Source organism: Microtus oregoni, unplaced genomic scaffold, assembly GCF_018167655.1.
Source record: "Microtus oregoni isolate MIOR12 unplaced genomic scaffold, Mior012 000019F_ref0000042, whole genome shotgun sequence".
In the NCBI taxonomy this organism is placed as follows: domain Eukaryota; kingdom Metazoa; phylum Chordata; class Mammalia; order Rodentia; family Cricetidae; genus Microtus; species Microtus oregoni.
In genome coordinates this window covers 7,542,308-7,569,141 of record NW_024543078.1, presented here as the reverse complement: position 1 = coordinate 7,569,141, position 26,834 = coordinate 7,542,308, and the positions used below count along the sequence as shown (strand labels likewise).

Below are 26,834 nucleotides of genomic sequence, written 5' to 3'. Positions count from 1 at the left end.
CTGCCTCCCAAGTGCTGGGATTGAAGGTGTGTGCCACCACCACCAGCTAAGAATTCTTACTTTTACATCATTCTCCTATTGCTTCATTTTCTTTGTCAGAGCCTCACACTGCAGTCCTTGCTGGCCAAAAACTCACTATGCAGACCAGGCTAGCCTAAAAATCATAAAGATCAGTTTGTCTCTGCTGCAGAGAGCTCAGACTAAAGGCCTGCACCACCATGCCCGACTTCTATTCATTCTTCACGTTTAGTAATGAAATAAACAAACTAGGTGTGGCACACAGTTGCACTCTGTATGGAGGATACTCTTCAGAAGGACTGCTGTGAGGGTTAGGCAAGCATGGGTTATAAGCGAGACCCTATCATCTCAAAAGAGCAAATGCCACCCCAGCATCTTAGGTCATTAGTGCCAGTCTTAGTTCTGGAGCCCACATGGGTATATGGCACCCCGGCCTGTGAACCAAGCCTACAGTCTACATTTTTGACATCCCTGCCTGGAATCTGCGACAGAGCTGAAGCAGCAGCAGCAGCAGCAGCAGCAGCAATGGGATGAAGAGTCCATGTCCAGCTGCTCTGCTGCTGTGCTCCACTGCTGTGTGGAGGAATTTTAACCTGTGTCCTGACTGCAGGCCTTCCACTGAGGATTCTTTAAAGCCACACTAACATTTGACTGGCATGTTCAGTCTGTTAAATTATATGATTTCTGGCTCAGGTAATCAACTTTCCCAGGGCTACTCATTTGTACATGAACTTGAAAAGTACCAGGTACAGTCACATGCTAGTGCTGATTATAAAATGGCTGGATGCTGGGGGCACAGAGGTCTTTGTACTCACAGAGAAGCAGTAACAGAGCCAGGAACATTAATCACATAAGGGCATCTGCTCAATGGAGAAGATACAAATCATATACCTGTTGTTGATTGTTTTTTTCTTAACTCTTTTTGGATCTTTGGTTGGCTTGTTTCTCTTCAGCTTTTCTGAAATTATCCCATCTTTCTTTTGCCTCTGAGTTTTTAACCTTTCTCTGTTTCTGTATACCTTTCTTCACTTCTTCCTGAGTGACTGACTGTGTAGCTGGGTAGCTAGACCCTTGCATCCTTCTCTCCTCCTTTTGTTGCTCCTTAATCTTTTCTTCCCAGATTTCTCATTCTATTTATTCTCTCTGCCTGCCAGTTATTGGCTGTTCAGCTCTCTATTAGACCAATCAGGTGTTTTAGAGAGGCAAAGTAACAGCTTCACAGACTTAACAAATGCAATATAAAAGAATACAAACCTCTGGACATTATTGAACAAATGTCCCACAGCATAAACAACACATCTTTAACTGATATTCTACAACATCCCCCCTTTTGTCTAAATAAAAATGAAAGGTTTTAACTTAACATGTAAAACTATATACAACAAAAACAGATATCTAGGAAGAATTACATTTACAATATTCAGTGTGTTGAAGGAGGCTGCTCATTCATTCCTGGGCACCTAGCTCCAAAATAATCACACAGAAACTATATTATTTGCAATACTGTTTGGCCAATAAGTCTAGCATATTCTTAGCTAGCTCTTACATTTTATTAATCTGTGTATAACTGCATGGCAGTGGCTTACTGGGTAAAGTTTTGGTATCTCACTTACTCTGCCTTCTTTCTCTCAGCATTCAGTTTAGTTTTCCCCGCCTAGCTCTGTTCTGCCCTGTCATGTGCCCAAGCAGCTTCTTTATTCATTAACCAATAAACCCAAACTTTTCAGGTTTTAAGTGGATTTATTTGGCCACGTTGGCACCAATCTGTTGATGAAGGCCATTTGTTTGTTCCCAGCCACTCAGACTCAAAACAATCACACAGAAACTATATTATTTAAAACACTGCTTGGCCAATAGATTAAGCATATTGCTAACTAGCTCTTATATATTAAATTAACCCATTTCCATTATTTTATATTTTGTTATGAGGTTCATGGTTTATCAGTAAAATTCCAGGTCATGTCTGTCTCCTTCTGTGGCTGCTACATGGTGTCTCATTGACTCTGCCTTCTTTCTCCCAGCATTCAGTTTAGTTTTTCCCACCTTGCTCTGTTCTACCCTGTCATGGCCCAAGCAGCTTCTTTATTCATTAACAAATAAAAGCAAGATATATACAAAAAAAATCACACATCACATTTCATTTGCATTTGGCAAATTTAGAGAAAATACTCCATTTTTTTGTCTTAGTGATTCCAAAGTTTTATACAAGATTTACTTTCTATCATAACTAAGGAAAACTGAAACACTAGTTATTTAGTCTTTAACTTCATCATAGACACCAGAAGGATATAATATTACCTGAGTAAACAGGAAGTACATTACAAGAAACCTCCAAAATTCTACAGATGACAGATATCTGACTTCCTGAGCAATCACCCAGAATTCCTCTGCAATATTAGAGCATCTATCTTCAGCCTAGAATATCTGGCAGACTTTCCAGTGAAGCAGGAAATTTGAAGGACTGTCACATCTTATATGGGCAAGGTTTATCAGTTGCTTTCCTCTGTGCCCTGCGGAATCTCAGGCAGACTCTTCTGTGAAGCTGGAACCCTGAGGGACCATCCAACCTTGTTTTAGCAAAGTTCAGCAGCCACTTTCCATATTGGACACCATTTGTGATCAGAGACTGCACTTTTTAATTTCTCAGCCACTCAGACCCAAATAATCCTACAAAAACTATATTAACTACAACACTGTTTGGTCAATGGCTCAAGGGTATTCCTAGCTAGCGCTTATATCTTAAATTAACCCATTTCTATTATTTTATATTTTATAAATATATTTTGTATTTTAAGTGTATTTTATATTTTACCACGAGGCTAGCATCTTGGGTGGCTACATAGCATCTCTTTGGCGCTGCTTGGATTTTCCACCGAGCTTTACTCTGCTAAGCCATTGGCCAAAACAGCTTTATTCATCAACCAATAAAAGTAACACATTTATAGAAGGACATGCCACATCAATCCTGAATGTCTAATTTTTATAAAATACTGTCAGGCAGTCAAGGCAAAAGCAGTTTCTGATGAAGCAGCTAATCTTGTCACAGTGAGAACAAACTCCTATGGAGTTTCTTCAATGCCCATCATCCTTTTATGAAATAAATTGGTACTGCCAAGAACAGAGTTGTCTCATTGTTGTAAAAAACCCTACATGAAGGCTGGAGAGATGGCTCAGTGGTTAAGAGCACTGGCTGCTCTTTCAGAGGTCTTGAGTTCAATTCCCAGTCACTATATGGTGGTGCACAACCATCTATAATGAGATCTGGTGCCCTCTTCCAATCTGAAGGCATAAATGCAGACAGAACACTGTATACATAATAAATAAATAAATCTTTTTTTAAAAAGAAAAGAGAAAAATGCTACATGAGCAAAACATTTTAAATGCCATATTCTATAGGTCTTGGAAGTGTTTGAAGGCCATCTGTCTATCTAAAATATATCTCTGTATGATCTTGAAAACATACCTAACTTATCTACAGATTTGATTGATAAAAGTGACTAATTACTAACCTGTGTTTTTTATTATCCTAATTTATAATAATAGTTTCCAAAACTAAAATTTTACCTTACAATTTTAAATGAACTGCATAGGTACAATACCTTAAACAAGAGTATAAACAAACATACAGTGTAACAAAAATAACTGTGAATTTGTATCAATATACTATACTATAAAATGTGGGAGTCACTTTCTCTAGACTGCTCCTGTTGTCTGTGGGTGAAGCATCTTTAGGAGTCCCTGAGAAAATTGATATAATGGCTGTGTCCTGGGAAAACCAGTGGTAACCTTTGTTGATACATAACACCTATCAAGTTTGAGGCAGTTTCTCTTGATCAAACCTAATCCATATTGACCGGAAATAAATCCACAGCCTCTCATTTCCTGTGAATACAAAAGCAAAATCTCTTTTCCAAAGTAATAAATCTTTTAAGTCCCATTTTACAAATACATTTTTTGACTTTCCTTTTAAAGTTAAGGCATAGATTGCTTTGTTTCATGGCCCCTGCTTCAATCCCATGTGTATAAGAGCTGTTGTTTGCTTATCAACAAGTTAATATAGCAATATACAGAATCCAGATTCCCTGTGTATTTACCATCTCTGTATGGCTTATTGTTTCTTATTGCTTTACTTTTTCAAAAACTTTAATATTTTAAGCTATTAATTTCTTTCTATATGGTCCATACATGTTTTCTTTCTTTCTTGAGTTTTTTTTTATATATTTTGGAGATCAGTCCTTTGTCTGATGTGGGGTTGGTGAAGATCTTTTCCCATTCAATAGGCTTCCTTTTTGTCTTATTGACGGTGTCTTTTGCTTTACAGAAGCTTCTCAGTTTCAGGAGGTCCCATTTATTTATTGTTGTTCTTATTGTCTGTGCTACTGGGGTTATATTTGGGAAGTGGTCTCCTGTGCCCATGCATTGAAGGCTACTTCCCACTTTCTCCTCTATCAGGTTCAGTGTGGTCGAATTTATACTGAGGTCTTTAATCCATTTGGACTTGAGTTTTGTGCATGGCGATAGATGTGGATCTATTTTCATTCTTCTACAGGTTGATATCCAGTTATGCCAGCACCATTTATTGAAGATGCTTTCCTTTTTATTATATAATTTTATATTCTTTGAAAAATCAGGTGTTCATAGTTGTGTGGATTAATATCCGGGTCTTCAATTTGATTCCATTGGTCAACATCTCCTTTTTTATGCCAATACCAAGCTGTTTTCATTACTGTAGCTCTGTAATAGAGCTTCATGTCAGGGGTGGTAATGACTCTGGAAGTTCCTTATATAGGATTGTTTTGGCTATCCTGGGTTTTTTGTTTTTACATATGAAGTTGATTATTATTCTTTTAAGGTCTGTGAAGAATTGTATTGGGATTTTGATGGAGATTGCACTAAATCTAAAGGTTATTTTTGGTAGGATTTCCATTTTACTATGTTGATTCTTCCTATCGAAGAGCATGGGAGACCTTTCCATTTTCTGGTGTCTCCTTCAATTTCTTTCTTCAAAGACTTAAAGTTCTTGTCAAATAGGTCTTTTACTTCCTAAGTTAGTGTTACCCCAAGCTATTTTATGTTATTTATGGCTATTGTAAAAGGTGATGTTTCTCTGATTTCACTCCCAACTTCTTTATCCTTTGTGTATAGGAGCGTTACTGATTTTTTTGAGTTGATCTTGTATCCTGCCACATCACTGAAGGTATTTATCAGCTGTAGGAGTTCTCTGGCAGAGTTTTGGGGGTCACTTATGTACACTATTATGTCATCTACAAATAACAAAAGTTTGATTTTTTCCTTTCCAATTCGAATCCCCTTGATCTCCTTACATGGTCTTATTGCTATTGTTAGAGCTCCAAGCACTATGTTGAAGAGATATGGAGAGAGTGGACAGCCTTGTATTGTTCCTGATTTTAGTGGAATGGTTTTGAGTTTCTCTCCATTTAATTTGATGTTAGCTGTCGGCTTGCTATATATTGTTTTTATTATATTTAGATATGATCCTTCTATCCCTAATCTCTCCAAGACCTTTATCATGAAGGGGTGTTGAATTTTGTCAAATGCTTTTTCAGCATCTAATGAAATGATCATATGTTTTTTCTTTCAGTTTATTTATATGATGGATTACATCGATAGATTTTCATATGTTGAACCAGCCCTGCATCTGTGGGATGAAACCTACTTGATCATGATGGATGATTTTTTTTGATGTGTTCTTGGATTTGGTTTGCCAGTGCTTTGTCGAGAATTTTGCATCCATGTTCATGAGTGAGATTGGTCTGTAATTCTCTTTCTTGTGTGAGTCTTTGTATGGTTTTGATATCAGGGTAACTGTAGCCTCATAAAAAGAGTTTGGCAATGACCCTTCTGTTTCTACTATGTGGAACATATTGAGGAGTATAGATATTAGCTTTACTTGGAAGTTCTGATAGAATTCTGCACTGATACCATCCAGCCCTGGGCTCTTTTTGGTTGGGAGGTTTTTGATGACAGCTTGTATCTCCTTGAAGCTTATAGGTCTATTTAAATTGTTTACCTGGTCTTGATTTAATTTTGGTGGATGGTATCTATCTAAAAAATTGTCCATTTCTTTTACATTTTCCAATTTTGTGGAGTACAGGTTTTTGTAGTGTGAGCTAATGATTCTCTTTATTTCCTCAGTGTCGGTTGTTATGTCCCACTTTTCATTTCTGATTTTGTTAATTTGGATGTTCTCTTTCTGCCTTTTGATTAGTGTGGATAAAGGTTTGTCAATCTTGTTGATTTTCTTGGAGAACCAGCTCTTTGTTTCATTGATTTTTTTTGTATTGTTTTCTTTGTTTCTATTTTATTAATTTCAGCCCTCAATTTGATTAATTCCTGTCATCCCCTCCTCCAGGTTGAGTCTGCTTCTTTTTTTCTAGAACTTTCAGATGTTCTGTTAAGTCACTAATGTAAGCTTTCTTGTTTTTCTTTATGTGGGCACTTAGTGCTCTGAACTTTCCTCTTAGCACTGCTTTCATAGTGTCCCATAGTGTAGTAATGAGGGCGGCGGGGCTGCGTCCCCAAAACCCCAGCCGCCTCCTCGGCTAGCTTATGCCCCGAAATAATTACACGGACACTGTATTCTTTTAAACACCGCTTGGCCCATTTCTATCTAAAATCTTCTAGGCTAATTCTCACATATTAATTTAGCCCATTTCTAATCATCTGTGTTGCACCCCTAGGTGCGCTTACCAGGAAGATTCTAGCCTATGTCCATCCTGGGTCGGAGCTTCTTAACTTGCGTCTGCCCAGGAGCCAGGAGCATGGCGTCTCTCTCAGGCGTCTGCTCCCGAGAGGACAGCGGTCGAGTCTGACCTCACTTCCTCTTCCTCCCGGCATTCTGTTCTGTTTACTCCACCTACCTATGTCCTAACAAATAAAATGGGCCAAGGCAGTTCCTTTATTAGCCAATGACCTTCCTCCATCACCATAGGTTTGGATATTTTGTGCCTTTATTTTCATTGAATTCTAGGAAGACTTTAATTTCTTTATTTCTTCATTGACCCAGGGATGGTTCTGTAGTTGACTGTTCAGTTTTGATGCATTCATAGGCTTTCTGAGATTAGTATTGTTGTTAAATTCTAACTTTACTCGATGGTGATCTGAAAAGACACAGGGGGTTACTCCAGTTTTTTTGTATCTGGAGATGTTTGCTTTGTTACTGAGTATGAGAAGGTTCCATGAGGTGCTGTGAAGAAGGTATATTCTTTTGTGTTTGGATGAAATGTTCCGTAGATGTCTGTTAAGTCCATTATATTCATTACATCTGTTAGTTCTCTTACTTCTCAGTTAAGTTTCTGTCTTGTTGAACTGTTCATTGGCGAGAGAGGAAGTGTTGAAATCTCTTACTATTGGTGTGCGGGGTTTGATGTGCGATTTAAGTTTTAGTAATGTTTCTTTTACATATGTGGGTGCTCTTGTATTAGGGGCATAGATAATCAGGATTGAAACTTCATCTTGATGAATTGTTCCTGTTATGAGTATAAAGTGTCTTTCTCCATCTCTTCTGATTGATTTAAATTTGAAATCAATTTTGTTAGATATTAGGATATTCACACCCGCTTGTTTCTTAGGTTTATTTGATTGGAAAACCTTTTCCCAACCCTTTACTCTGAGATAGTGTCTGTCTTTGAGGTTTGGTGTGTGAGAATTGTCTGTATTCTGTCAATCATGTTTTAAATAAACGCTGATTTGCCAGGCAGGAAGTATAGGTGGGAAAACCAGACAGGAAGTAGAAATGATGCAATGAGAACAGGAGAATTCTAGGAAGGAGGAAGTTGATTCCTCCCACTCCTGCCCAGATCACCAAAGCAGCAGAATGTGATCTGCCCCACTGAAAAAGGTACTGAGCCACATGGCTAATACAGATCAGAATAATGGGTTAATATAAGCTACAAGAGCTAATAAGTAGCCTGACCTAATGGGCCAATCAGTTTATAATCTTATGGAGTCTTCTGTGTGATTTTCTTTGGGGCTAAACAGCTGTGGGAACTGGGCAGGACAGAAAACCCCAACAAGCTGACCCCTCATGTTACGGAGGTTGAGGTGTGTTTCTTGTAAACAGCAGAAGGTTGGATCATGTTTTTGTATCCATTCTCTTAGCCTGTCTCGTTTTATAGGTGAGTTGAGTCCACTGATATTAAGCAATATTTTAAAGACCAGTGGTTGTTAACTCTGGTTATTTTGTTGGTAGTAGTGTTCATGTGTTTTCCTTCTTTGAAGTATGCTGGTGCGGGGTTATCAGAAGTCTATGTTATTGTGGGTGTGGTTAACTTCCTTGAGTTGAGGTTTTCCTTCTAGTACTTTCTGTAAGGCTGGATTTGTGGATACGTATTGGTTAAATCTGTTTTTGTCATTGAATATATTGTTTTCTCCATTGATGGTGAATGAAAGCTTTGCTGAGTATAGTAGTCTGGGCTTGTGTCCATGGTCTCTTAGTGTCAGCAGCACATCTATTCAAGACCTTCTGGCTTTCATGGTTTCCATTGAGAATTCAGGTGTAATTCTGATAGGTTTACCTTTATATGTTACTTGACCTTTTCCTTTCTCAGTCATGTAGAATCTGTTTAGAATCTGCAGCTCTTAATATTCTTTCTTTATTCTGTATGTTTTGTGTTTTGATTATTATATGGTGAGGTGATGGTTTTTTTTTAATCCAGTCTATTTGGTGTTCTGTAAACTTCTTGTACCTACATAGGGATATCCTTCTTTAGGTTAGGAAAGTTTTCTTCTATAATTTTGTTGAATATATTTTTGTGCCTTTGAACTGGTGTTCTTCTCCTTCTTCTACCTCTATTATTCTTAAGTTTGGTCTTTTCATTGTGTCCCAGATTTCCTGAATTTTTTGTGTTAAGAACTTGTTGGATTTAGTGTTTTCTTTGACCAATGAGCCTATTTCCTCTATAGTATCTTCAGTGCCTGAGATTCTTTCTTCTATCTCTTGTATTCTGTTGTTTATACTTGTCTCTGTGGGTCCTGTTCATTTACCCAGATTTTCCATATCCAGAATTTCCTCAGTTTGTGTTTTCTTTATTACCTCTATTTCAGTCTTCAAGTCTTGAACTGTTTCCTTCACCTGATTGATTGCTTTTTCTTGGGTCTCTTTGAGGGATTTATTAATTTCTTCCAATTTTTTGTTTGTCTTCTCTTCCTTTTCTTTAAGGGAATTTTTTCACTTCCTTTTTAAAGGTCTCCATCATTTTCATAAAGTTACTTTTAATGTTGTTTTCTTCTACTTCTTCTGGGTTAGGATGATCAAGTCTTCCCATTGTGTGTCCACTGGGTTCTGGTGTTACCATGTTGCTTTTTAGTATGTTGGAGGAATTCTTGCATTGGTACCTACCTATCTCTTCCTTCAAATGAGGCTGGCAGTGTCTAGGTGTCTTGGTCCAATCTTTGCTGTGGCTGTCTGAGTCTTTGATAGTTTTTCTTGGTCTGCCCTCTTAGGTCCCCTAGGTAGTGGAGCAATCTGTTTTTCAGGGTTCCAGGGACCATGCAGGCAAGCAGGTGGGTTTGGGGACAGGGTGGGTTCAAGTATAGCCCAGCCACAGGAAAACTCCCTGCTGGCTGGCTGGAAAATCCAAGGGAGTTGGGGAGGGGCCCCTGGGTTTTGTCCCACTGGGGAGGTCCCAGAGAGTGGGGCATCTGGCTGTCTGGCCCTGTGGTTGCTAACTCACCTCTTAGGTCCCCTCAGTATTGGAGCAAGCTGTGTTTCCCTAGGTGGATATTTGAGCCTCATATTGATATGACAAAATGTCATTGGTTGTTTTTTACTCTTTTAATCATTTGGGGGGTCCTGCTACCCAACTTCCAAATAAATTACATGAAAGCTTATTTTATTACTTACAAATACCTGGACATAGCTTGACTTGTTTCTTGTCATATTTTTTAACTTAAATTATCCCAGCTATCTTTTGCCTCTGAGCTTTTATCTTTCTCTATTTCTTTATCCCTTTCTTTACTTCTTCCTCAGTGGCTGGCTGTACAGCTTGCATTTTCCTCTTCTCCTTTTCTCACTCTTTGGTCTTTTTCTTCCACAATTTCTCCTTATATTTAATCTCTCTGCCTGCCAGCCCTGTCTATCCTTTCTCCTGCCTTGCTATGAGCTGTTCAGCTCTTTATTAGACCAATCAGGTGTTTTAGAGAGGCAAAGCTTCACAGACTTAAACAAATGCAACATAAAAGAATGCAACATATCTTTGCATCATGAAACAGATGTTCCACAACATAAACAAATGCAACATAACTTTAACTAATATTCTACAACAAATACTTTTATTCCATCCGTAAGGCTGAGAGTGGATTTTGTTAATGACCTGTTGAAATTTTTGCTATCTGTGCAGCGGATCTCACCCACCATTTGCTATGGAAGCAGACCTCATCAATCTTCCCCAGAATGATTATCCCAGAGTCGTCCCTCCCTGGTATAGTAAGCATTTGAGGGGAAAGGTCACATCACTTTATGGCTTATGACTTATTGTGGGCAGACAACACACTAGATTCTAAGCCTTTTAGCTATAGAGCCCACCCTCATGGTCACAAGCACTATGTAATCACACCATATGCTTTATTATGTGCCTGGAATTGGACTGATTGTTGTCTGAAAACTTTTTCCCAAGTTGTACCGTGTTTTAAGTATGCTGTCAGTGATCTGCCTGGTAATTGTCTCTTCAAAGTCTGACCCAGATTCCGATCCAGTGCAGTGTCAGTGATCTGCCTGATAACTGTCTCTTCAAAGTCTAATCCAGATTCCGATCCAGTTCAGTGTCAGTGATCTGCCTGGTAACTGTCTCTTCAAAGTCTGACCCAGATTCCCATCCAGTGCAGTCATTCTCATCCTACAGGAACACCTACAATACTGCTCAATGTGGGGCACATCACCCTTGGAGAAGGTAAGAAGAGCTTTTTTAAAATAGGGGCTGGAATCAGTTGGATCCCGGTAGCAGCTGCGGCGGCTTAGTTCTTCTGTAGATCTCCCCGTCTCCTTTTTGCTTCCGGAAACATGGCCTCTGATGGTGTCATCAAGGTGTTCAATGACATGAAAGTGCGCAAGACTTCGACGCCAGAAGAAGTGAAGAAACGCAAGAAGGCGGTGCTCTTCTGCCTGAGTGAGGACAAGAAGAACATCATCCTGGAGGAGGGCGAGGAGATTCTGGTAGGAGATGTGGGGCAGACTGTGGACGATCCCTACACCACCTTTGTCAAGATGCTGCCAGACAAGGACTGCCGCTAGGCTCTCTACGATGCCACCTACGAGACCAAGGAGAGCAAGAAGGAGGACCTGGTGTTCATCTTCTGGGCCCCTGAGAGTGCACCCCTTAAGAGCAAAATTATCTACACCAGCTCCAAGGATGCCATCAAGAAGAATCTGACAGGAATCTACCATGAATTACAAGCAAACTGCTACGAGGAGGTCAAGGACCGCTGCACCCTGGCAGAGAAACTAGGTGGCAGTGCCGTCATCTCCTTGGAGGGCAAGCCTTTGTGAGCTGCGTCCAGCCCCCTACCTGGAGCATCTAGCAGCCCCAGACCTGCTCATGGGTGTTGCAGGCTGCCCCTTTCCTGCCAGACCTGAGGGTCTGGGGGGAATCCCAGCAGGGGGAGGGTAATCCCTTCACCCCAGTTGCCAAATGTCCCCCCCCATCCCCTGGACCGTCCTTCTCCCCCCACTCTGACGGTTCTGGCCTTCCCAAACTGCTTTTGATCTTCTGATTCCTCCTGGGTTGAAGCAGACTAAGTCCCTTCCCAGGCACCCAGTTTGGGGGGAGCCTGACCTATTTTTTTTAACGACATCCCTACTCCTTATCCCCCCATTCCATGCTGCCAACTTCTAACCACAATAGTGACTATGTGCTTGTCTGTTTAGTTCTGTGTGTAAATGAAATGTGGAAATGATCCTCCCTTGCCAGCTGGTTGCCCTCCCCTTCCCCTTGTTCTCAGCCACTCATGAAAGCAGGACCAGTAAGGGACCTTCAATTTAAAAAAAAAAAAGCAATAAAAAAGGCTAATTAACAAAAAAAATAGGGGCTGGAGAGATGGCTCAGTTGTTAAGAACATTGCTTGCTTTTCAAAAGGTCCCGAGTTCAATTCCCAGCAACCACATGGTGGCTCACAACCATCTGTAATGAGGTCTGGTGCCCTCTTCTGGCCTGCAGACATACAAACAGAATATTGTATGCATAATACATAAATATTTTTTTTAAAAAAATAGAAATTAGGGGTTCTCTCACTAACAGGGGTCATGACCTTAAAGTGAGCAAAAAAGACTGAATTTGGGCTCTTCTCTGTTTTCTGAGACAACGCATTTTGTACAGTCATTAACGTATTTGTTACAGTCCAAAGGGACAAAACATTCACGGCTTCAGGTCTACAAAGCTTATAATGCACAGGAACTAAAACAAAGAGAATCCATGAAATGGGAGATAAAAAAATGTCATGGAATGCATGGTGACCCCTACTGCTTGGCTAAGTTCCAGCCATTTTGATGTAGTGGATCACAATTCTCCAGCTCCTTTTGACTTTCATTTTTTGATGATTCTTGCTGTGTGTTATAGGAGTTCCCTAATGCCTTTTCGTTTGGGAAATTTTGTGTGGGCTTCATTGGAGAATGAAGATATATACAGTGGGAGCCTCTTTAAACAAAATAATTCTTTAGAAAAAATCTCCAGTACTGTTGAACCACATAGCATGATAAGTCTGCCTCCTCCCATAAAAGTTAACACCAGGATGCTAGAAAAGCTAGATGAGTAAAGTATGCTGGGATTTGATCATTATGCTGGCTAGCTCGGGGTTCTATGGCTGCTACATCACTACATAGTTTGTACACAGTTACAAAAGGCTCCTTTAAGAGACAGGCTCCACACATGCCTGCTCTCTCTTTCCCACCCGTTCCTCTGAAGAGGTAGGCTGGTCTTTGAGCTACCTGTCTCTCTCTCTCTGTGTCTCTGCCTATCTGTCTCTTTGCCCCTCTCTCTGCCTCTCTCTTCTCTCCTGTTACTCCTCTCCCCAGAGATCAGTCTCCTTCCTTTCCTCCCCCATTTTACATTTCCTTTCTCTCAATAAAACACTTCCACATGAGCACTGTTTGCACAGTGTGTCTCTCTCTCACAATCCTGGTCTTTCACCTACCATGGGTCTCCTTGGACCTGGCCCACCCACCAAGGTCCATCATGCCCCACATCATAACAACATATGCTTGATAAACAAGATTAAATTAACAAATAAGTTTTTGAGAAGGTATATTTGATAATCACATTTTATAAATCCCTGAGGTTGACTCAGGTTTGCAGAAATCATTGTCTAGCTTTGTCTTTGCTCACTTTAAGCTATTTGGATAAACTGAGCAACATTCTGTAATGGAGTGTCTAGTTCCACAAGATAGTCCTTTTCCCAAACTCAGGCATTTAAACAAAAGTCACCATTATTACAAGGACTTAAAAAAAGTTGTTGCTTTCTAAAAAAAAGGGGGGGGGGATCATTTTCATTATCACTGGAAAGAGGAATTTCTGGCCCTTCATTAGCATATGGCTGTGGTGTCTATAAACTTGTTAATGCTAGTTTCCTCAATCCCTACTCACAAGCCCCAATCCAGCCTGCAAGCCGGCTTCCTCCCAATCTTATTTATCCTTTGTGCAAGTGTAAGGTATAAAAGCCATAATCCTAGCTAGTTCTTACATCTTAAATTAACCCATTTCTATTAATCTATGTATTGTAACAAGGTTGTGGCTTACTAGTAATGTTCTGGCATTTTTCTCCTTCAGCTACTACATGACATCTGCCTGAATCCACCTTCTTTCTCCCTACATTCAGTTTAGTTTTCTCACCTACCTGTGTTCTACCCTGCCACAGGTTAAACACCTTCTTTATTAACCAATGGTAATAAAACATTTATAGCATGCAGAGGGGACTCCTGCATCATCCACACATGCACGTGCACATGAACACAGAGCACACATGTGATACAACTGGAGGTTGTATACATGAGAGATGACTCTGGGGTTATAAATAGTTAATAGTTATAGTCAATTTCCAAAAGAAAAATAAGGGAAATATGATAACTACTTCGCATTAGTATGGATCTTGGTCTATTGATACAAATTTAAGGTCGATTTTTGTTACACTGTGCATATGTATTTCTATTCATGCTTATGGTATTGTGTTTGTGCAGTTCATTTAAAAATGTAATATATACTTAAGAAATATGTATTAATAGATAGTCATCTATAATAATCAAGCTTTTAATTACATTAGTTAGGTTTTCTACATATACAGAGATATATTTCAATTAGACAGATAATCTTCAATACCTCATAGGCCTACAGAATATGGCATTTAAAATGTTTTAAGAACCTAGACTTTTCTCGACAGTGAGACATGTCTGCCCCTGGCAGCACCAATTTTTTCAGAGAGGTTGATGTCCATTGAAGAAACTCGTTATGGAATTTGCCTTCAATGTGACAATGCTAGTCATTTGAGCAAAAAAATGTTCTTCCTTGAACTGCTTTGACTGTATGCTGCATAAATTGGACATGTAGGACCCACAGAAAAATAACTATTGAACTTGCCTAGAGAAGGTGAGACAGTCCTTCAATGTTCCTGCTTCATGAAAGTATATGTCAGACATTCTGCAGGACACAGAAGAAAGTGACTGACAAACTGCCAATATAGGCAAAACAGTCTTTCAAATTATCTGCTTCATGGAAAAGTCTGCCAGATACCATGGGCCAGTAGGCTGAATAGGGATGCTCCAACATTACAGAACTTTGGGTGAGTGTCCAGGCAATGAGATGTCTCTGTCAATTTTACAGTTTTGGTAGTTGCTTACAATGCACTTTCTGTTTACTTAAGTAATATATCCTTCTGCGGTCTTTAATGGAGTTGAAGACAGATAATTATAGTTACAGTTTTCCTTAGTTATGATAAAAGATAAATTAGATATAAAACTTTAGACAATAAAGGGCATATATGCTCTCATGCTGGCTTATTTACCCTTGCCTCTTCTGTTCAACCAGGACATATCTCCATTTCATTTTTCTTCCCATGGCTAGCCCTGTTCATAGGTATTGTCTGGTGATAATAATCTATTTCTTCTCCTAGCCCACCTGCCTTCTCATCTCCCTCAAGGAGCAGATACCTGAGGTCTCAGGATGACAGCTAACTGAATGTTTCTTCACCCATACCATCTGCTGAGCATGACCCCACCAACTTCCAACTCCTCCCTCACCACAGCTTCCCTTGTCAGCAGGAAGAAGCCAGACTTGAACTGTTGCCCCTATACCCAAGAAGTCTGCAATGTTTAGACACTTGCTGTCAAGCCTGTTTTTCTACCTGCATTTTATTCCTTGGATCCACATGTTTGAAGGAGAAAATGGATTCACATAAATTAACCTCTGACCTCCACACATGTATGCCCTCACCCCTACATTAACAAATGCCTGAATCTTGAAAATGTTATAAGGATAAATCATAACACAAGGGAATCTGTTCAAATCCTGACTAATGATCCATTTACTGCTGTGTGATTTTGTGTATCTTTACCACACTGTGTCTGTTATTCAGAGAGATATAAGTGCATCTCACTTATTGCCATGTACAATAACCAGTTGGAGCATCTATACCCAGAATTGCTCTAGCTAAGACTCTATTCCTTCTGTGTGTCTTGGTTTCCCTTGTGAGAAGTGGAAAGTCCAAGGCCTTCCCTACTACATCTAGGTTAAGCAAGGTATACACCCAAAGAGAATAGGATCCCAAAAAGCCAGTACATGATGTAGGGACAAATCCCAGTGCTTCTCTAAATCACTTAGCTTCTCTAGGCTCAATGTCCTTTGTTTATGACTAGAATCCACTTATGAGTGAGTACATACCATATTTGTAAAGCAGATGTTGAACTGTGGTCAACTTGTAATAAAAGTATCCCTCAAAACTGGAGAGAATTTTTTATAGCAGTCTTGGAGCCTGGTCCTCAATTACAACAGAGGACATTTTTGGAAAGATGAGGCTAAGCCATTAAACAATGGAATAGGCTAGAGTATGGAGATCACCCACAACCAACTTAGCCTCTGTTCCCACCCCAAACCTCAGACCTCACCCTGCCCAGACTCATGTCTGTACCCACAGCAGCACCCCAATATTCTGGCCCCAACCATATCATTCCCCACACACCTCCCTGGGTCTATAGGTAAATACTTGGCATCAGAGGGTATCATAATGGATGTAGAAACCTTTAGTATTTGTGCAACTTCTTTGTGCAACTTGCTTACGCCTTCAGAACATGATTTGTCAAATCATAAATATGACACTTCAATTTGATAATAGATTCCTGCTGTTTTATCCTAATTTATTTATTTATTTATTTATTTATTTATTTATTTATTTATTTTGGTTTTTCGAGACAGGGATTCTCTGTACTTTGGAGCCTATCATGGAAGTAGCTCTTGTAGACCAGGGTGGCCTCGAACTCCCAGAGATCTGCCTGCCTGTCTTCTGAGTGCTAGGATTAAAGGCGTACAAACCACCTGACAATAAATTTTTTTGTTTTGTTTTGTTTTTTGGCTTTTTTTTTTGTCTTTTGAGACAGGGTTTCCCACTAGCTATGGAGCCAGTGCTGAAACTCACTCTGCAGACCAGACTGACCTTGAACTCAGAGATCCTCACAGAGTACTGCCTCTGCCTCCTGAGTGCTGGGATTAAAGGCATGAGCCACCATTTCCCAGCATATCATCCTAATTTATGATTTGATGGATCAGATAAAACCCAGATCATGATGGGCAGGCAACTCATGTTGCATGGTAATGTAATGGCCCATTGTCAAATGTTCAGTTCCACTAAGGCCCAATAGCAGGCCAATAGCTGCCTCTGAAAAGGAGAATAGATGTCTGCAGATGGTGGTAGAGCCCCACTCTAAGATCCAAAAGGTCTCTTCTCTGATACAACTACAGGATACCAGCAAAAGCTCCTAAAAGAATCCCTACCTGACACTGACAGTCTCAAACCATCCAGACTGCTCTTACAAGTGGTAGAGAAGCCTGCACACCTGCCTGGACCTGTTGAAGAGCCTTCTCCCATTACAAGACACACACAGAGCTCTCAGCTCTACAAGTCACTTGGTATATGGGCCACAATAATACACCCAAGAGAGGAATGCACTGTCTTCAGATTCCAAACAGGCCCACTAAACATGATGCCTGGACAGTCACCCAAAGTTCCTTTGCAATGTTGGGACATCCATCTTCAGTCTACAGGATCATAATATCTGACAGACTTTTCAATGAAGCAGGAAATTTGAAAGACTGTCCCACCTATATTGGCAGTTTGTCAGTCACTCTCTTCTGTGTCCTGAAGAATGTCATGCGGTTGGTTCTGTGAAGCAGGAACCCTGAATGACCATCCTGCCTTGTTCTGAAAGGTTTGCAGCAGTCACTTTCCTGTAGGTCTTGCATGTGTAGTCTGCATAGCACATAGTCATCAAAGTCAAGAGCAATGTCTTTATTCAGTGGCTAACATTCTCACAATGACAGCAAACTCTATATGAAATTTCTTCAAAGCCCATATCTTTTCTGAAGTAAATTGGTGCTGACATAAGAGGTGTGTCTCATTGTAATGAAAAATTTTAAAATAAGAAAATATTTTAAATGCCATGTTCTATAGATCTTTGAAGTATTTGAAGGCCATGTATCTAAAATATACCTCTGTATGATCTGGAAAACATATCTATTATATCTGCAAATTTAATTGTTATAGATGACTAAATACTGATCTGTATTTCTTGGTTATCCTAAATAGTTAATAATAGTGGTTTTCAAAAACTAGAATTTTATCTTACATTTTAAAATGAATTTCATTGGTACAATACCTTAAATAAGAGCAAAAACATATATATATATATATGTATATATAAAATATATTGTAACAAAAATAACCTTAAATTAGTATCAATACACAAAAATCCTTCAAACAAGAGTAGAAACATATATAGTGTGTTGTAACAAAAATTACCCTTAAATTTGTATCAATATACAATAGTTCTTTAAACAAGAGCAAAACAGATATACAATGTAACATGACTTTGAATTTGTAAGCATATACCAAAATCCATGACAATGCAAAAATATGAGATTAATAATTGTTTTTATTCTATATTCCCATGTTCCCCTAAATTATATCAAACATCCATGACCCCAAAAATAACCAAAGACCATCCACATCCCCTTTTCTCTTGGGAATGCAGATGTTGTTTTCTCTAGACTGTTTCCTGCTGAATGGGGAAGAAGTGTTTTTAGGGTCCCAGAAAGAAAATTTGAGATAATGGCCAAGTCCAGAGAAGACCAGTTATAACATTTGTTGATAGAAATCACCTGTCAAGTTTCAGGAGGTCTCCCCTGGTCAAATCTGGTCCTAATTAATCTGGAATGAATCTATAGCCTCTTGCTTCCTGTTGAAACAGAAGAAAGACCACTTCTCCAAAGCATTTTTAACTTCCATATGACTTTCTTTTCTAGTCTCCTTTCCCTGCTTCCCTTTTTCCTTTACTCTCTCCCCTTTTCCATTCCTTTTTTATTCTTCATATTTATGTATCTATATATCTGTATCTCTATATCTATCTATCTATCTATCTATCATCTATCTATCTATCTATCTATCTATCTATCTATATCTGTGTATCTATCTATCTATCTATCCATCTATCAACTATCTATCTATATTTATCTATCTCTGTATGTATATACCTGTATCTCTATCTATCTATGTATCTATGAATCTATATATCTGCCATCTATCTGCCTTCATTTTCCAAGGTGAAAGAGAAGCATACATACATGCAGAATTGTCTAAGATACATCATGATTTCAGAATGAATTACCCCTTTTATGAAAAGTGAAATTAAGCTTCTGAGTCCCAGCACATGATAAGGAAGAGTGCTTCTTCCTTGTTATACTTGACCACTAAAATAACAAATAGACAAAGGTGCCTATATTCAAGTCTTAGAAACATGATTTTATTTCCATGATATTAGCTCTGACACGAACTAAAAGCTACTCATATGATCTCATCTATCTTCCTTTCCTGCTGGCACAGCCTTGATAATGTTTTGAAGAGGTTAGCCTCCATGCTGAATGTGTAGTTTCCCACCTCTCCTGAACTTTTAGGGACTATTGGATCCAAATATAGTCAGACAGATCCCAAAAGTCTCTGATGCCTTTAGGGGGAGTCATTTGTTCTCCTGACCAAAGAAAAACCAAAGCTATTGGTCCTTCAAAGTCAGCCCTTGAAAGTGCCTGGAATATGAGTGCATGTGAGTACAATTGCCTGTGGAGGGCAGAAGACTTGGCTTAACTGGAGCTGGAGTTGTGCACATGAGGATATGGGTTCTGGGAGCAGAACTCAGATCCACTGCAAGAGTCATATGTGTTCTGAACCACTGAGCCATCACTCTAGCCCCCAACACTTGCCTTTTCTGAAAAGTATGCATACTTCAGCACAGCGACTTTCAGTTTTGTGAAAATAAACACAGGAAGCAGCATTCGTTAGCATCTTACGAGGAACCAGACACGCTTTAGAGATTTGCTATATCGTCAGGACTGCACCACAAGGAAACTGCTGCACCCAAATTAATATTTATAGATACAGAGTCTGGGGTGCAGAAATACAACCAGGCCAGGAGTTTTCTGAATGGGACAGTGAGGTTTGAAGTTAGGTTTGGGCTGCTTCAGGATCTCTTTTTTAACACTTCAGCTCAGTGTAACTGTGATCTCCTAATATAAAGGAGTGACTGATTACACATGGCTTATAAGTAGAAGTTGACGTGTATATATGTACACACACAGATACACACATTTTTAATAAAAAAGGGGGAAAGATTGAATGTGGCTAATATCAGTTATACACACAGTCTTAGTGACTAAAAGCAAATTAAATGTTCTTGTTTACTTCCTGAAACATCTGAGAGATATAAAAGTGCTTCCTAAACTTAGTAGCATTGAAATTGAAAACAGTTAAGTAATTTAACACATAAATATCCATGTATGTATATATCTACGACCATATTGTGGATATCTGTGTTTTGTGTGTGTTTACTTTTTGTGGAAGTTATTTTACAGGGAATATGGACTGGCAGATTGTTAATGGGCTAAGCCAGCATGTAGTCTGATAATTAGATAAATTGGACACAGTATGCTTCTGTTTGCTCTGGAACCTGAAAATGATGGGAACATTTAAACACAGGGATGGCAGATGTTGAGTCCTCTTCTTATGAAGTCCCCCATCATTAAGGCTTTATTCCAATGCCCACAGTAGGCAAGATCCCCTTTTCTTTCTACATTTTTTTTAAAAATCCATAACAAATTTATTAACCATATAAATCACTGAGGTAACAAAATCCTAAGCAAAGATAAAAGCAGAAACTGGACAAGAAATAAGAAGAAGGAAGGCTACTGTTTCCCCACAGATAGCCCCCAAACCAACAAAAACTCAGAGAACACATAGCAGAAATCAATGAATTTTCACAATACAAAAATAGGTGAAGACTTTTCATTTACAGAGAAACTAAAATATAATTAGATTGTAATTAATAAAAATACTCAATGATCGCACCACTGAAAAAAGGAGACACCAGGTAGACCTATAAATATAACACTGTCTTTTAAATAAGAACTAAAGATTATAATCAAAATCAAAGAAAGCACTGTCCAGTACTCAATCTGTGTGTTCCAGTTCTTTAGACTCCCTCCACTTTCTGCTTCCAATATGCTAAGAAGTACACATTGCCCCTGCCGCCATGTGGAGGCAGGCCACCAAGGACTGTGTCCTTTGAGGCTATGGCCAAAATAAAACTTTCCTTTCTAAAGAGAAGCAAAAAGGACAGGAATGTTATTAGGACTGCATGCTAAGTACCATAAAATTAGGCAGAACACTTTGTGACTAGTAAAGAGAGCCAGCTCTAGCTTGAATGTGAAATGTTCCCAATAGGTTGAGAGGTTTGAACACTCAGTCCCTAGTGGATGATACTATTTTGGGAGGCTGTGAATCTTGGGGAGGTAGAGCTTCCCTGGAGAACATAGGTCAGTAGGGGAGGACATTGGGTGGGGTTTAGATCTAGGCTGTACTTTCATCTCTCTGCTCCTCAGTCCCAAAACCAGAGCAGGTGGCCTCATACTTCTGTGGCCACAGTCTTTATACAATCCCCAAACCATGCTTTCCTGCCATAGTAGAATATAATCTCTCAAATGTGAGCCAAATCAAACTTTCTTCTGTTTAAATCCCTTTTTGAAAGATATTTGACCAAGGCATTATGTAAAGTAGTAAATACTGAATCCTCAAACAATCCATTGCCCAAGTTATAAGACATTAGAAATAAATCTCTCTCTCTTTCTCTGTTGTCAATGGGAAAAGAAAGGAAGTGGGCATCACTAAGTATATGGTAGTATAGTTATTTGTAGTCTCTCTGTCTCTGAAAATGTTTTCTTTCTCAAATTTGCAACAGGCCAAAATAGACAGCTTGATATTAAACTGAGGATAAATGTCATTTTTGTGTGAAATATCAAAAGACCATGTGCTCATAAAATAAATATAGAGGACTGAAATATATAAGAAAATATCTTATAAAAAGTGACTTAAGAAAGGAAAAATGATGGAAAAACACAAGAACCAATATCTAGGAAGACTAATATATTCAGTAGTTACTGTCCCCTAAGTAAGCATGCCAAATCATTTTCAACTGCCATTGAAATATGCTCCTGTCCTCCAAATGCTTTACCGACAATGATGGTGTTACTTTTGTGGGTTTTTTTATTTATTTCTAGTAAGATCCTAAGTATTAAAAGTAAATAATTTAAGGGGGCTGACCAAACTAATAAATAATTTCAAGAGTTAACTTCTAGAATGCAAAGGCTCCCCCTGCTTTCCTTGATGAAAGTGTCCTATGTTATATTGACTGTTAAAGTGACTGAGTTGAACTTTGATATCAATCTCAATAGTATATACTTATCCCTGCTTGATGTCTCCATGTGATGGCTCTTTCATTTATACAATAAGCTACATGTTGGGAAAATACTCATAAGGGAAATAATCCACTGCAAATAACCCAGTCCGTTCTTGCCATATATCCTAGCTACTTGCAGATGGTTTTCTTAGCTGTGCAGAAAGGGTGCTGGGAGCTGAGAGGGTCTGCAGCATTCCTCTTGATGCCTTAGGAGCCTCAGGACCATAACAGATGAGACTCTGCACCACACAAATGCAATGCAAACTTGTGAGTGAGATACTCCCTGGTTCCTAGGACTCTTGCTATTCTTATGTAAAAATTACAGTAGAGTGGTTGTATGCAGGCCTAAAGGCTGACAAATGGCACTAGGAAATAGAAAAAACTAAGAAGTTTCCACCCAAACAAAACAATAAATTTACTGTCTGGAAATTATGGCTTCCTGGGGAATCAGAGGCTAATTGTTTGATTCAAAGAGTATTGTCAGGAAGGAGCATTGGTTCCATGCTTAGCCCTGAAGTGGGATTTGTTAAACCTATAAGTACTATCTCTAATCTCACAGAAGTCAAACAAAGGGGCTTGTGTAGAATAGAAATAGCATCTTATGTTAGAGGAGCCCTCCAGTACTATGCGATCACTAGGGTTAGTGTGAGATGGCATGGATTGTGTAAATGAAGGATAATGACCTTGTGGTTTTATAAAGAACATCATTTACTGAGTTCTAAATAAATAAGTGTGCAATATCTAGTAAGAACAGGATTGTCTAATGCTGGTAATGTTGCAGAAACAGCTCTCATTTCAAAAGAATTAAAGATTCAGCTTATTCTGGAGTATGTATGGGTGACTGTGGCCCAAGATCACATATTTAGGTTGCCCCCAAAAGATCCATATCAGCAGCAATATCAGGAAGTTTTTTTTAATATTCATTTATTTATTATGTATACAATATTCTGTCTGTGTGTATGCCTGCAGGCCAGAAGAGGGCACCAGACCTCATTACAGATGGTGGTGAGCCACCATGTGTTGCTGGGAATTGAACTCAGGACCTTTGGAAGAGCAGGCAATGCTCTTAACTGCTGAGCCATCTCTCCAGTCCCCTATCAGGAAGTTTTTAACCAAACAAAAAGTCACAAATCAAGACAACATAAAAACATTGGTGGGCACATCAGAGAGGCAGTTGAAGAAAGATGGAGCAAGCTTTCCATAGGCCTACAGTGTTATCTCGGGACATCCTTGGCTTTGGGGTTAGTGGAAGCTAGTGGGCTGCTACACTGACAGATTTCAGAAAGGTTTTTATCTATTAGTAACAAGGCATTAGTTCTGAGACTGAGGTTGGTAAGGAATGCCAGAACCAGTCCAAGACAAGGCAATTAGCTTCTGGACCGGCAATGTGTCTACCTCTCCACAGTTCTGTGGTTTTAATCCATCATTCTCTGCAGATACAGATTCTTTCCAGGAATCTGTTCCCAACAGTAACTAGGGTGGGATTCTAGAAGAGACAGCAGATAGAATCAACTTTTACCTGTATCATTTCCATGAGTGTCTAATTTGTGTATTTAATGTGAGCTGAGGAAATTATAACTCATGCCTTCTGCTATTTGACCTATAAAACCAAAGTTGCTAGTGTCTGTGGTGGTCTAACAGGAATAGCCCCCATAGATCCATATATTTGAATGCTTGGTCTTTAGGGAGTGGTGCTGCTTGACACAGACTAGAGAATATGACCTTATGAGAGGAAGTGTGTCTCTGGGGGTTGGCTTTAGGGTTTCAAAGTTTCAAGCCAGTCCCAGGGCCTCTCTCTTCCTGCTACCTGCAGATCCAGATACATAACTCTCTCAGCTCTTTCTCCCATACCATATCTGCCTGCATGTGCCCATGCTTTCTGTCGTGATGATAATAGAATAACCCTCTGAAACTGCAAGAAAACTCCACTTAAATGCTTTCCTTTATAAGAGTTGCTATGGTGCTGTGGGACAATGGTTTTTCCCTGTAACGATTTGTTTCTTGTACTTGCTTAAGAAGATTCTGATTGGCCAGTAGCCAGGCAGGAAGTATAGGCAGGGCAACCAGGAAGGAAGTAGAAGTTCAGTTTCCATGAGTCTCTAGGCTTTCTGGGGGTAGCATTGTTGTTGAATTCTAACTTTAATCCATGTGATCTGATAAGACACAGGTGGTTATACTAATATTTTATTGTAACTGTGGAAGTGTGCCTTGTTACCGAATATGTGGTCAATTTTCGAGAAGGTTCCATGAGCTGCGGGGAAGAAGGTATATTCTTTCCTATTTGGGTGGAATGTTCTGTAGATGTCTGTCAAGTCCATTTGATTCATTACCTCCATGAATTCTCTTATTTCTCTGTTATGTTTCTGTCTGATTGACCTGTCCTTTGGTGTGAGAGGAGTGTTGAAGTCTCCTACTATTAGTGTATGTGATTTGATGACTGCCTTGAGTTTTAGTAATGTTTCTTTTACATAAGTGGGTGCTTTTATATTAGGGGCATAGATATTCAGGATTGAGACTTCATCCTGATATATTGTTCCTGTTATGAGCATAAAATGTCCCTCTCTGTCTCTTCTGATTGATTTTAGTTTGAAGTCAACTTCACATTAGAAGTTAGAAATTAGTATGGCCACACCTGCTTGTTTCTAAGGTCCATTTGTTTGATAAGCCTTTTCCCAGCCCTTTACTCTGAGTAGATTTAGTCTTTGTGGTTGAGGTGTGTTTCTTGTAAACAGCAGAATATTGGATCCTGTTTTCGTATCCAATCTCTTAGCCTGTGCCTTTTTATAGGTGTATTGAGTCGATTGATATTAAGTGATATTGATGACCACTGGTTGTTAACTCTGGTCAATTTTTTTTGGTAGTAGAGTTTGTGTGTTTCCCTTCTTCGAGTTGTGCTGATGAAGGGTCACTAGATGTCTGAGTTATTGTGGGCTTTGTTGGACTCCTTGGTTTGTGATTTTCCTTCTATTACTTTCTGTAAGGCTAGATTTGTGGCTACATATTTTTTAAATTTGTTTTTATCTTAGAAAATTTTGCTTTCTCCATTTATAGTGAACAAAATCTTGGCTGGGTATAGTATTCTGGGCTTGCATCCATGGTCCTTTAGTTTCTGCAGTACATCTATCCAGGACCTTTGGCTTTCATGGTTTTCATAGAGAAGTCAGGTGTAAGTCTGATAGGTTTATCTTAATAAGTAACATGACCTTTTTCCTTTGCAGCTATTAATTGTCTTTCTTCATTCTGTATGTTTTGTGTTTTGATTATTATATGGCGAGGGGATGTTTTTTTTTCCCCCAGTCTATTCATTGTTCTTTATGCTTCTTGAACCTTCATAGGAATATCTTTCTTTAGGATGGGAAAGTTTTCGTCTATAATTTTATTAAGTATATTTCCTGGGCCATTGAGCTGTACTTCCTCTCCTTCTTCTACCCCTATTATTCTTAGGTTTGGTCTTTTTATTGTGTCGCAGATTTCCTGAATGTTTTGTGATGAGAGCTTGTTGGATTTGCTGTTTTCTTTGATCAGTGAGTTTATTTTCTCTATGGTATCTTCAGAATTTGAGATTCTTTCTTCTATCCCTTGTATTCTGTTGGTTATGCTTGTTTCTGTAGTCTCTATTCGTTTACCTAGACTTGCCATATCCAGCTGTGTTGAAGGAGCTGTGGGCTGCGTTCCTGCCACCCTGCTCCTGGCCACCTTGGCGAGATTATGCCCCCAAATAACAACACACAAACTGTATTCATATAAACATTGCTTGGCCCATATCTATTAATGTGTGTAGCACCACGAGGTGCGCTTACCAGGAAGATTCTATTCTATGTCCATCCTGTGTCGGAGCTTCATCACGTCTGCCCTGAAGAAGAGTGGCATTGTTTCTGAGCTCACTTCCTCTTCCTCCCAGCATTCTGTTCTGTTTACTCCACCCACCTATGTTCTAACCTATCAGGCCAAGCAGTTTCTTTATTAATTAACCAATGACCTTCCTCCATCATTTCCCCTTTTCTGTTTAAACAAAAAAGGAAGGCTTTAACTTTAACATAGTAAAATTACATATAACAAGACAGTTATCAAGTAAGAATTACAGTTACAATATTTGTATCTATTTTATCTTTATCATAACTAAGGAAAACTATAACTATAACTAACTATTCTTCAACTCCATCAAAGACTCAAGAAGGATACAGTATTACCTCAGCAAACAAGAAGTAAGCAACTTCAAAACTCTAGAAATCATTGAGACATCTCGCTGCCTGGACAGTCACCCAAAGTTCCTCTGTACTGTTGGGGCATCCATCTTCAGCCTACAGGCTCATAGTTTCCAGCAGACATTTCCATGAAGCAGGAAATTTCAAAGTCAGTTCAGTCACTATCTGCTGTGTCCTGCAGAATGTCTCGCAGACTCTTTCATGAATCAGGAACCCCGAAAGATCATCTCACCTTTAGGCAGGTTCAGCAGTCCTCTCTCTGTGGGTTCTTTTTGTCCAGTTTATGCAATAGTCCAGGCAAGAGCGGTTTCTTGCCCAAATGGATATCAAACTCGATAAGGAGCCTCTTTGATGCCCATCTTCCTTTTGAAGTAGAAGGTGCTGCCAGGAGCAGACATGTCTCATTGTCATGAAAAGCCCTAAGTTATTAAAACATTTAAAATGTCATATTCTATAATCTTCAAAAGATATGAAGAATGACTATCTAAAATATATCTATGTACATCTAGAAAATCTTAACTAACATGACTACAAGCTTGACTATTATTAATGATTATCCATTACCAACCTATATACATTTTTTAGTGAACTACAGAATCACAATACCTAAATCAATA

The 26,834-nt window shown here is 39.1% G+C and overlaps 1 pseudogene; it reads left to right on the top strand.

The window, feature by feature from the left end:
- Positions 1-11,050: 11,050 nt before the first annotated feature.
- On the top strand, positions 11,051-11,524 carry LOC121459884 (annotated as a pseudogene).
- Positions 11,525-26,834: the final 15,310 nt, after the last annotated feature.